We start from the raw sequence: 12,454 nt of genomic DNA, 5'->3' as shown, positions 1-12,454 counted from the left end.
TTACTGAAAGAAGTTGCCCTGTGTTTCTTCTTCCTGGAATAAAGTGTTACTTACCACTGTGAACATCTTTCACTGGGTTCATGAACAATGTAGCGGAACTGAGTAATAAACAGAATGCTGTCAAATATATATCTTCCCATAATAGATCCTATACCTTAAAATGCCTACAGGGAATCACTTTTTAAAGTCTATAACACGCAGTAGTTTTGATACGACTGGTTGAGCCGTGCAGAAATGATTAAAAAAAGAGTAATAAATTCAGATTTTACACCAGGCACCGAGCATTAAGCCAAAATGAAACTACCATGCTCAAATCTTCTACAGCTTAGAGCTAATTAGACCTACATTTCCAAATGGCAGGAGCATCATGCAATGCGGCAATTGTTATAATAACTATATTCTCATGGAGTGCCGGGTGGTGATTTACACCAGCGATGCCTGCCAGGGCTAATGGATGTTCTAGGAGGAATTCTCCAGGGCCTCCAGAACAAGAATGAGAATTTCGCCCCTGGGCATCTCTCCCCATTGGATTCCTGGTGATTGTGCTGAGTGCCTGTCAGGGCAGAGATAAAGCCCAGGGGGCAGTAATGTCCCTGTGCATTTTAATTACTACTGAAACAGTGTTTCGGATGCTGACTGCGTTTTATATAGATTTGAGGAGGAGCGTTTGTTCGTACTACCTCTTGGGGTTGTTGGAGGGATAAAGTATGACTGTGTCTGTTAAGTTCTTAGCGTAGTGCCTAGCACATAGTAAGCACTCAATTAATGGCAGCTCTTTTTAAAAATAAATGCTTCATCTATGGGTTGGAATGTATGTTTTATCCTAGATTAACTTTTGGCTCTAAAAGGAGGCACTATTTCAACTGATGCCGGGTGGTTCGTGATTTTAATGTCCTGGATTTCCTCAGAAAATTACATAAGCAGGGGTAATGCAGGGTGTCTGTTGATCCTGGCTGATTTTCCACACTTCTTAGTATTGTTAGCTCCTACTTGAGAAATATAGGCTTGACACAGTGGAAAGTGTGTTTGAACTCTCCAGCCCCCACTCCTTCATGAAGAAAGCCTGTTGTGCTAGTGGGAAGAGCTCCAAATTACCTGGGAAGAGTGCAGCAAGAGCACCAGGCACTTCCTGGGGGCGGGGTGGGGGTGGGAGCATGCAGGAGGCCAGTGGGAGGAGAAGAGGGGATTCCTTACAAATGTCGCCCAAAGGCAGGATCCAAGGAGAAGTTGGTGTGGACTGTCTTCCTGGGAAACCAGATTCCCATACGATGATGACAATGACGATGATGTTATTAGTACTTTCTGAATTCTTTTCAAATTCATTATTCATATCTTCAAATGAAACTCAGATATGCTGAACGCTTCATCTCTGCTCAGAACTGAGCCTTTTATATGGGATCTTTTCTAATCCTCCCAATGACCTTGCAATGTGGATATTATTGGCCCTGTTCGTTTTGGATAGGGACCCAGATTTGGTGTAGTTACATGACCCGGCTATTAGGCCACCCAGTTAATGGGTGGACTGGAGTCTAACCCGGTTTTGTCTGACTCAAAAAACCGAGACCTCACTGCTGTCCCCATATTCCCTGCTGGGAAGTTTGTGAGATTGCATTTGCTCATTGTCCCCAGATGCTCTGAGTTTGTAGTACATGACCTCATACTTTTTGGCTACCCGTCAAAGAATGAATTAATCCTCCGACCAGCCTTGATTGATCCCCTGCCTTGTGCTCAGCACCACACTAGTTAGAGTGGGGCATAAATAAAAAGTATGAGACGGAGTCCCTGGTTTCAAGGGAAGAGCACATGGGAAACCTTTACAGAATAGTACAACATATTGTACAATCAAAGACTAACATGGCCAGCATCACAGCCATGTGCCAGGTACCTCACAGCACCTACTTCCTGCACGCCATTTCAGACACTGATTCTTTAGGGCACTCTTTCCTGATTCTGATTCTGGATGTGATCTCAGTCTCAGAATCCCTCTCAGCACAACATCCTAGGTACAACCATTGGATCTAGTCACCGTCTCTCCTATTACAACCTCTTTTGTTGTCACTCAGAGGTGCAGGAGATTGGGGACGACTGGAGGGGTCGGCGAGGGCTGAATGGCAGTGGTGGGTTGAAGCCCAGCTCTCAGGGAGTGGGAGAATTTAGGAGTGGGATTGCAAGGAAGGAGGCTATTCCAGGTGGAAAGAAGCACATTAGCAAAGCCCCTGAGTTGAAAGTGAGGGAGTAGCCTCCTGGGGATGGGCACAAGAGTGACTTTCCCGATGTGGATACTCTTGGGACAGAAAAAAGAGATTGAATAGGACTTTTTTTGACTTGATTTTGACCTATTTATGAACATCATAGCCTATCTCAGAGATAATAAGATAGTAAGAATATTAACTCCTATTTATTGAGGTTATTGTGTCAGTCTTACTGCTACGGCATACATGCATTGTCTTTTTTTATCCTTAGTGCAACCCTGAAAGGTAAGTATTGATGTTCCCATTTTATAGAGGAGAGTAAGTAAAACTTAGAGATGCTAGGTTATACAGCTATTTACATAGCTGGTAGGGAATGTTACTGGAATTCAAAAACATCTTAGAGACTTGACCAAACATAACTGATACCGTGGACTTTATCTTCCCCTGCACATGTGCACAGACACATGTACATATAAACACACAATACACACTCACATACAATCTCACATATATAGATTCATACACATGTACCATGTACAGATTTAGCTACATATACACATATATATGCACATACATGCACATGCCATACACACGTATATATTCATGCACACTTATACCATGTACATGCATATACACACATATGCATACATGGTATACACACCATTCTTCTGAGAAGAGTCACTACTCATTGATCCCAGGGGTAAGTATATGATGCAGAACAAGCCAATCTGGTTTTCCTCCCAGCATTAGAACCTTGAGCAGAGATTCTTAGATTCAGAAGGAAGTGGAGTCATCTGAAAGCAGTGCTCTTGAGAAAACATCATGAGTGACCAATATTCCTGAGCTGTCTGGTTCTTGTCCTTCTTGTAGTTGGTTAACCAGCTCTTCCTTTTATTCTGCAAGCTGCACAGTAGACTTACAATAATTGCTTTTTTATCCTCGTAAGTCAATTTGTGTTGCTTGCTACCAAAGAGCCCTAATTGATATAAATCATCTCTTTAATTTAGCCAATACCAGCGATGGGGTCCATTTCAGTGAGAATTGTCGCCAGTGAAATGCTGAAGGCTAGGAAGGAACATTTTGTTACAAAACTGTCCAAGGGGTAGGGTCATGATGTAAATGAGGCTGATATATGAGGGCCTTCTAGAATTTACAGTAATAAACCATTTACAGATGGGGGCCAAGACAGAGTGCCCTTATTCTGAATCCATGAATCACAAAGCTGTGGTCTGATGTTAATTTTCTTGGTTGTAGCTTGCCTTATGTTTCCCCCCACCCCTTCCTTTCTGGTACTAATATGATGGCTAGGTAATATATTGCTTCTTCATGCTTCAGTCCTTCAGCAGGTATTTACTGGAGCACTCCACGTAATGGTAGACACCTGGGATACAGAAGTAATTCAAAGTGCAGAAACAGAAATTTAGAGCTGAAAGATACATTTAAAATGGTGTAATTCAATCATTCCTATTCTTATAGAAAACAGAGGCTCAGAACAGTTCAGTGACTTAAGCAGGGCCACAGAGCATGGTGGTAAGTCTGTATTTTGGGACCTGTGACCTAGGTCTTGTCTCCTAGGTCAGTGATATTTATGGTTCCTGATCAGACTCTTACAATGTAGATGGGGAGATGGGGCATGCAAACAGAAAGCAGTTGGCAAACTCGGCCCTCTGTCAAATAACCCTCCTCTTTCTCAACTGAGTAGGTCTGCAGAAACCAAATAACCCAAAACACAAAATTAACAGTGGTTTTCAGCCTAAACTGGAAATTTAGTTTGGAAACGCAGTATGGAAGTCGTTCCATAGCATCACTGGTTACCTCCCTCTTTCATTGCCAAATTGGGGTTTTGAAGGCATCACCCAAGGAGAGAGTAGGATCTGTTGTGCTAATGGTACCCCAATAAACAGCATAAAGTACAGCTCCTTGCTTTTACTGTAGGCACAGGGAACCCCAATAGTTGAGAAAAAGAGATAGGTGCCATGTATTCTGTGGCTTTTGTACATTAATTCTACCTAATAGAGAAATGTGGACCAAAGTATGTAAAAATCTTGTCATCTCATCAATCAAATAAAGACCCTAGCTTTTAATTACTACCTTAGGCTACTTTGATCTCTGCAGCATAAGATAGAATGGACTATTTCTTCATCCCTGAAATTCAATTTTTCCTTGACTTCTCTGACATGAAAATGACTTGATTTTCCTATTTCTGGTTACTCCCTCTTAATATATGCTCTGTGGGTTCTTTTTCATCCACTTTCACTTTAAATGTTGGTGTCTTACAAGGTTTTATCCTTTTTTTTCTTTTTAAGATTGGCACCTGAGCTAACATCTGTTGTCAATCTCCTTTTTTTTTTCCCCTTCTTCTTCTCCCCAAAGCCTCCCAGTACATAGTTGTATATTCTAGTTGTAGGTCCTTCTGGTTGTGCTATGTGGGATGCTGCCTCAGCACGGCCTGATGAGCGGTGCCATGTCTGCGCCCAGGATCCAAACCGGCGAAACCCTGGGCCGCTGAAGTAGAGCACGCGAACTTAACCACTTAGCCACGGGGCCGGCCCCTAAGGTTTTATCTTTGATATATCTCTCTTCTTGGTTTATGGACTCTTCCTGGTCAACTTTATTATGGTGGCCACCTGCTGTTTTGGCCTCCCAGTGTCCATGTCTCTCTTCCTTTTGTAAAATCAAATGGATTTATTTTGGTTGAACCAACAAAACCTCTACCACTCTCAGTATACTTGATTCTGGTGTGCTGGTAAATGTTTAACAATCAATATCCAGGGGAAAAGTCATGATTGGTAGCATTTCATTGGTGTAAATACTCCCACCATGGTCACAACCTATTAATTCAACACATATTTACTAAGTACCTAAAATGTTTGAGGAGGTACTGTTTTGGAGGCTGGGGATCCATAAGGTGAATAGAACCAAAATAGCCTCTCTGCTCTTGGCTTTTATCTTCTGTTGGAAGATAGACAATAGATTAATAATTAAATGCATAAATTAAGTAACATGATAATATCAGGTAGTGATAAGTGCTATAAAATAAAGTAGAGCAAAGGTGAAACTAGCGATTGAGGTAGGGAGCTGTCTTAGACAATGTGGCCAGGGAGGTCTTTAGAAACTGACATTTGAGCTGAGACCTGAACGAGGAGAAGCGAACCACGTAAGAGCTGTGGGAACGGCCCCAACTTGCAGCCCTGGAACTTTCGGTGGATCTGTTTGGTCTCTTCTCACGGAGTTACTAACCTTGCGGGATGTCAGCCAGGAGGTGCTGGGTCCATTTTCCCACCTTAAAGGGAGAGAAACATTGAGATAAGAGAGAGAGACTGATTCCTGGTGACTCCTGGTAGTGACACTTGGACATTTGGACATTTGGACATTTTTACTCAGCTGCATCCAATGCCAGCGTATCCTTGCACTTTTTAGATATATGAGCCAATAAATACCACCTCCTCTTTTTCTGGCCCAGACAGTTTGTGTCTTAATTAATGTCTTAACTAATAGGCATATCTACCTCTATGTCTTCAAATGCTACTTATATGTAAATGATTCAAAAATCTCTCTCTCTAGGTTGGATCTGATTCCAAACTTAAGACACATGTATGTAGCTACCTACCAGGTATCTTCACCTGCAGGTTTTTGCACACAGCACAAATGTAATATGTATAAATTTCAATTCATCACCATTCCTCCCCAAACTGCTCATTCCACTTTCTATTTCTCTCTCATTCTGTACTCCTTCCTCTTGTTCAACCTCCTTAACAAATTAACCATTAATTCCCATGGAATAAGGCTTATAAATGTCTTAGAAAACTCTCTTCTCTTTATTCCCACTCCCCAAGCTAAGGTGCTTTTTCTCACCGAGATTACAAGTCTTTTTCTGTGTCTCTCTGAATCCGTTCTTCCCACCCTTTAGTTTTAGTTTCCACTGTGTGGCCAGAGTAGACATTCTCTTTTTTACATTAGGAAGTTTATTTAATAGTAAATGTTAATGGTAAATGACTTTAAACCTTGTATCTAGTTAGGATTCTCCAAAGAAACAGAACCACTAGGAGGAACAAGTAGGAGTCTATTTACATATATCTATGTGCATATATTTGTGTGTGTACATATACATGCATATATATGCAATATACAATAAGAGATTTATTTTAGTAGAAATGTTGTGGTTTTTTTTGAGGAAGATTAGCCCTGAGCTAACTACTGCCAATCCTCCTCTTTTTGCTGAGGAAGACTGGCCCTGAGCTAACATCCATGCCCATCTTCCTGTACGTTATATGTGGGACGCCTACCACAGCATGCTTTTGCCGAGTGGTGCCATGTCCACACCCGGGATCTGAACTGGTGAACCCTGGCTGCTGAGAAGTGGAATGTGTGAACTTAACTGCTGCGCCACCGGGCTGGCCCCTCTTGTCTTTTTGATAATAGCCATTTAACAGGTGTGAGATGATATCTCATTGTGGTTTTGATTCCATTTTCCTGATGATTAGTGATGTTGCACATCTTTTCATATACCTATTGGCCGTTTGTACGTCTTCTTTCCTTTGAGGAGGAGGAAGAGAAGAAGAAGAAAAAAGACGATTGGCAACAGATGTTAGCTCAGGTGCCAATCAAAAAAACAACAAAAGAATCCTCTGAGAATGAAGTCAGCGAACCAACATTTTTGACAACAGGCATCCTGATAATTCTCTTACACATGAAACTATGCATTGGACCCTCAGCTGCCTCAACTTGCCTTCTCAAGGAACTACTGAAATCATCCAGGAATTCTCAAGGTCTGGAGGTAGCCAGTTCTGTAATGCCTCGTCTTGGTCTGTGATGGTTAATTTTATGTGTCACCTTGGCTAGGCTGTGGTGTGCAGTTGTTTTGTCAACCCTAGCTTACATGTTGTTGTATATTCCAGTTGTAGGTTCTTCTGGTTGTGCTATATGGGATGCTGCCTCAACGTGGCTTGATGAGCAGAGCCATGTCTGTGCCCAGGATCCGAACCAGTGAAACCCTGGGCCGCCAAAGCAGAGTGTGCCAACTTAATCGCTCGGCCACAGGGCTGTCCCCTCTCAGAGGATTCTTATCTCCAAGGCTTAAGGTGAGTATTAAGTTAATTTTGTGGGTCTTCACCAAGATTTAAAAAAAACAAAAGAATTAAAAGACTATAGAATGTATCAGAGGGCATCTCATGTGGTAAAAGTGAGTATTGTTTCAGTGAAAACTTTGTTTCCCTCATGAGTGTGTGCATGAGGGGACTGGAGCATGTTGTAAAATGTGTTTCTAACTGTGGGGCAGAGTCAAGGTCAAAAAAAGTTTGAAAACTTCCAGTGAGGGATATTGTCAGTATTCACCCTTGTGACATGATATGGCAAGTGACTCTTTCTTCTTTAGCTACACGGACTTTTATTGCTATTGACAGCTCCATCCATCCTTCCTTGGGCAACTTTTTCATCTTCTGGTCTCGACGAGTCCCGTGGTTATGGAGTAATGAAAGGTTAAGGCAGAGAGGGTACAAAATGAGGGTACGAAATCCCCATTTCAACAAGCCCCAGCATCCTCTTCCTACCCACCAGTTCCTCCTCCCCTTTCCCTGGACTCCCTCTTTGCAATTTGTACAACTTTCTGTTGCTTGTTCTGCAGGGACAGCAGAAGCCTGAAGTCAGATGTAGGGTCAAGCGCCCCGCAGAGCAGATGGCAATAGCAAAACATGCTTTAATAACTCCCAGTTCCCAAGCAGCTCTAGGAACCAAGCGCCAGATTTCTAGCGCCTGTTGCTCCCCGGCTTCCCAGCCCGAGGGAAGACCCGACTGGTGGCTTTGAATATCCATCAACAAATAATAAATAATAATAATAACCTGCCTGCTGCGGGCTTGTTGGAGCCAGGGAGGCTGGGTTTGCTGACGCTTTTTTGCTTCTTAACACAACCTCAAAGTCAATTTTAAGCAGAAAACATAGCAGCTTTGCAATGCAGGAATTTCTCCCTGCCGCTGTCCTTAAGTCGGATTCCCAGGGTCAGAACCCATCTGGGTAAAATTATGAAATGGGTGGTGTGTCCATGGTGACCTGGAATTCTCAGATTTACAGTTTTTCTCTCCCCTCTGATGTGCCCTGTTTCAGATTCCACACTGTTTTTTAAACGTCCCCACTCTCCTCTTTTCTTCCAGGTGATGGGCTGGAAAAGACCTAGATTGAGTAAAGGAGTCCTGAGATGTGAGGGGGTGTCCTTTCAGAAAGACTTGCCCTCGAGAATGATTAAGATCTTGGGCTTCGGGGTCAGAATTCCTTGGTTTGAATGTGAATTTCTGCTCTTCTACATGTGTGTGTGACCTTGAGCATATTACTCAACTTCTCTGAGCCTCAATCCCTCATCCACAGAGCAAGGATAATATTAGTAGTAGTAACTATAATAGGTAATATTTATTTAGTGGTGCTTATGTGCCAGGCAGTCCTCTTAGTGATTTACCTGCCTTATCCCCTGGAATCTTCATAAGAACCCTAGGAGGGAGGTAATGTAATTGTCTTTGGCTTACAGATGAGGACACTGAGGCAGAGAGCAGTTAAGGAGGGCGCCCCAGGCCACACAGCTGCTGAGTTGGGGACCAGGTTTACTCACACCATGAAGCCTCTGCTCCACATCTGCCAGATGCTAAGTGGCAGTAAGCATGGCCAGGCTTCCTCAACATCCAGGCTCTGGGACAGTGGAAATTTCCCTTTAGGATTTTGATTAGCCCAAAGTAAACATTTTTAATTCCAAATTTTCAGGTCCAGGGAGATTGTTGGTGTAGATAATTACCCTAACACCATGCAAAGCTGCCATGGCAACTGGTCCCTGCTCCACTCACCCTGCAGACCAGCCCTGTACCTGAGAGCCAGGCGTGGGCTTTGCCTCTCCCAAATGTCAGTGCATTGACGAGAGAGACCCTGTGTTCCGAGATTCTTTACAGCACCCAGCATGTTGAAAAGCTTATCCTCAATGTCCAGAGTTTTAAATCCTCAGCATGATGAATGGCCTCTTCTGGAGGGCCCTGGCTCCTAAGGCCTTCCTTCTAGATCTGTGTAAAGCATGACCTACCCATGGCAATTCTTTTTAAACTGCAATTACTCTGGGTTGGAGAAAACTTTGAGACATCAATTCCTTAGGGTGCCTTCATTTGTCAGGTTACTTTCCTCTCAATTGTGAGGAGCCGGGTCCCTCTGCACCCAGGTGGAGGGGAGGTTGGAGTTTGACATTGACCATCCAAGTTTGCTTTGGGTTAGCTGCGCTGGGCTGGCCTGGACTATGGACTCTATCTGCAAAACTGCTCTGAGGGGTGGCAGGAGATGATATTTCTTTTTTGCTCATGGTCAAAGACTGAGGGGGCCCTCCTATATTTTTGACAAGCTGGGAGCTGGCATGGGGATCTTGCATTTGCTGTTTTCCACACTGTCTGCCACCCCATTGCTCACTTCTGGATTTCTCAGAGATGAATAATTTCGCTGGCATAGGAATAAAAGTCCTAAACTCTCATCTCACTTCATTTGGGATTCACATTTAGCAGCTCGAGGTAGAAGGGGACAGGAAGAGTGACTGAGAGAGAAGGTAAACCCATGATATGCCACAGCTTTATGCCCTTCCTCATGAAGGAAGTTTGCCAGTGCCAGGCACGAAATGGCCCAAACCCTACCCGTGGGAAGCACATTTCAATAGGACTCCTGGAAAATGATTCAGTCATACTCCCTCCTAATCCGATTTAATGATCCTATTTTGATAGCATTACGTATTTATTTGCTGGTTAGGAGGAAAACCACCACCTCACAAGGTCTCCCTGCAGGTGCTCTAAAAACAGGGCTACCGGGGAGCCCCTCTTCCTTGCTCCATTCCGGGGGTTAGGGCTTTAATGTGAGAAGGTGGCCTTCAGACGGGCTGGGATGTTTGAAAGGGCAGAGATCAGGCAGGCGGGTGGCAGTGCTAAAAGTTCTAAACAAGCCAGCTGGGGCGGGAGCGTGGTCGTGAGGGAACATTATCTGGTGTGATTCTTTGTTTTCACGGCATCACCTCCTATTCCTCAGACCAACAGAATCACCAAGCTGTAAACGGCACACCTTACAAATCAGGGTGCCCTGACGTGGCTGGAGCGTTCATTACCAGCCGTAAAGGCACGCCAGCAAGAGAGGTTGCTGTTCTGTAGCCCAATTTTCCATCGCAATAACCCAATTAACTGGTGTGTGTGTTTGTTTTACAAAGCTCCAAGCTACAATAAACCATACAGATACGTGGGCTGCAGAAAGCTCTGTAATTAGGACAAGGTGTACAAATTAAACTACTCTTTTTAAACTTCAAACCCGCTAACTTCTGACATACTGTACTGCTGGGGCCTCTGGGAGTGAACCCAATTAACATCTTAGTATTTTATAAGCATCGTTTTAATTGCATTTGTATGCAATCTTCTCTCCAAGTGCCTTTCAAGGTGCTAGTCCTTGTTCAGTTTTTATTACTTTGGTGATTTAAATCTTCTCTCTCGGAGGTTCCCGTTAATAATGACGACTGCTACTTCAAATGCTGGTCCAACATAAAACTCGTCTCTCAAAAGAATTATGCTTTAAAACAGTTACATTTAACTTTATTATTACATTTTTAGTTTTTTTCTCTGTTTGAACATTATGCCTTTAAACGTTTTATCAACCTGTCAGCTCTTGTAATGGCTGGCAAAGCGATTTCTTTAGGAGCTGGGATGATGGTTTTCCCCCTGCTCCCCTCCTCTGCTCACCTTTAGTCTGGAGTAAAGGTGTTTCATGCCCTTGGATGCCATGGTGATGAAGGAGTATTTGAATGAGCAAATTTGCATTTTTTAAGTTTCCTCTTGGGTTTCCAAGCATCTTGGTCTACATTTTGAAGCTGAGACTTAGGGTGAGGCAAGTGAGGCATTTTCCTCCTATGCAAAACTTAAGGGGGCACCAAAAAACACAGGGATCAAGATAAGTAACATTTTAATGCAACATTAAAAAAATAAAATCATTAAAATATGGCTCACAGACCAGCTACCAGTTATTTTAACCCATCTTTTTGGAGCTGGGGCCTGAGTTAGGGTGAGGCAAGGGATGCAGCATTGTAAAAGTGCAGACTTGGTTCCTGTTTTTATTTAGAATTCGGATATTTTCTCCACTTTGGATTTTTTGGCATTCATTTCTATTTTTAAAAATTACTGTATTAAAATATTATATATTTTGATTCCTGAGTTTTGGTGCCCCCTTAAATTTTGCACATGGGTGAGTGTCTCCTTCCCCTCCCCCTTGTCTGGACGCCGCTATAAATCTAAGTGCAAGGAAGACTTTAAAAGGAATGTAAACATCTGAAAAAGTCCCAAAGGAAAGTTTTCACCCAGTGATTCAAACATATAGGGAAAAACTCAGCCCCAAGCATATTTCTTTCTAAGTATGCTGTGCATGGAAGTCCTCACTTTCTACTTAGAAGCACCAAACCAGTGGCAATACCTGAGTCTATGGGAACAACCGAATGACAGACTCTTCTCCTTCATAACCCTAGCCCACAAAAGCAAAGTGTTTCCGTAATTTTCCTTTCGTGCTTCTTACTGCAAGAAGGAGTTAGGAAAAGCGAGTACTAATGTTGTGCTCAATTAGGATTTCTGTTATCTGGATAAAAATATACAGTCTTAAGCAGACAGTGAGATCCTCCTGGAATATTTTAAACCTTTTTGCTTGATTGAGTGTCTTGTCAAACAAAACTGGCAGCCTCTCTCCCAGAGCTGCCTGAATCTATGCAGATATGATTTCTATCATGCCTTTATTATGTGTAGTCTGTAATAAGGATGAGCACATATAAATCATCTCTGGGTGGCAGTTAGGATGCAATACTCAAAGGAGAAAGAGATTTCTGCTTTCAAATGTCTAGTGATTCCAGATATTATATTGCAGGTCTCTCCTGAACTGCACAATCTTCAATTCTACTCAAGCCCTTCTGTGGAAGAATGAGACTTTTATATCTTTCTTTGCAAGAATCACTAGCGAGATAAGAATTGTGTCACTAAGACCAGCACACTGTATCTTTTTGGCTAGTGTGATATCAAAGTTGCATTTGCACAGAGGGTCCTTCTGTAGCTTGATTCAAGAGGCTAGTCTTGAGAGATGGTGGGGAGTCCTCAGGTTTTGGGTCTGCTTTGCTTTCCTAGGGCAGAGCCTCAGAGTAGGGAGGCATCAAAACTCGGTTGATCTGAATCTGCAACAAGGACAGAGTGCACTTTTGGTGACATTTCAAAGGGTCATTCTTTTCCCTGAATCAGGA

At 42.9% G+C, this 12,454-nt stretch overlaps 1 long non-coding RNA gene across 4 annotated transcripts in view; it reads left to right on the top strand.

The window, feature by feature from the left end:
- The window catches only part of LOC138917444 (uncharacterized), a 427,142-nt gene that overhangs the window by 180,107 nt on the left and 234,581 nt on the right, over positions 1 to 12,454 (top strand). For all 4 annotated transcript variants that reach the window (XR_011425475.1, XR_011425474.1, XR_011425476.1 and 1 more), the window contains exon 4: positions 7,091 to 7,273. This is a non-coding gene — a long non-coding RNA (uncharacterized lncRNA). The remainder of the gene's footprint in view (positions 1 to 7,090; positions 7,274 to 12,454) is intronic.

This window comes from Equus caballus, chromosome 14 (assembly GCF_041296265.1).
Source record: "Equus caballus isolate H_3958 breed thoroughbred chromosome 14, TB-T2T, whole genome shotgun sequence".
Taxonomy (NCBI): domain Eukaryota; kingdom Metazoa; phylum Chordata; class Mammalia; order Perissodactyla; family Equidae; genus Equus; species Equus caballus.
The sequence above is the reverse complement of the archived record's forward strand: the minus strand, read 5'-3'. Positions and strand labels throughout refer to the sequence as shown.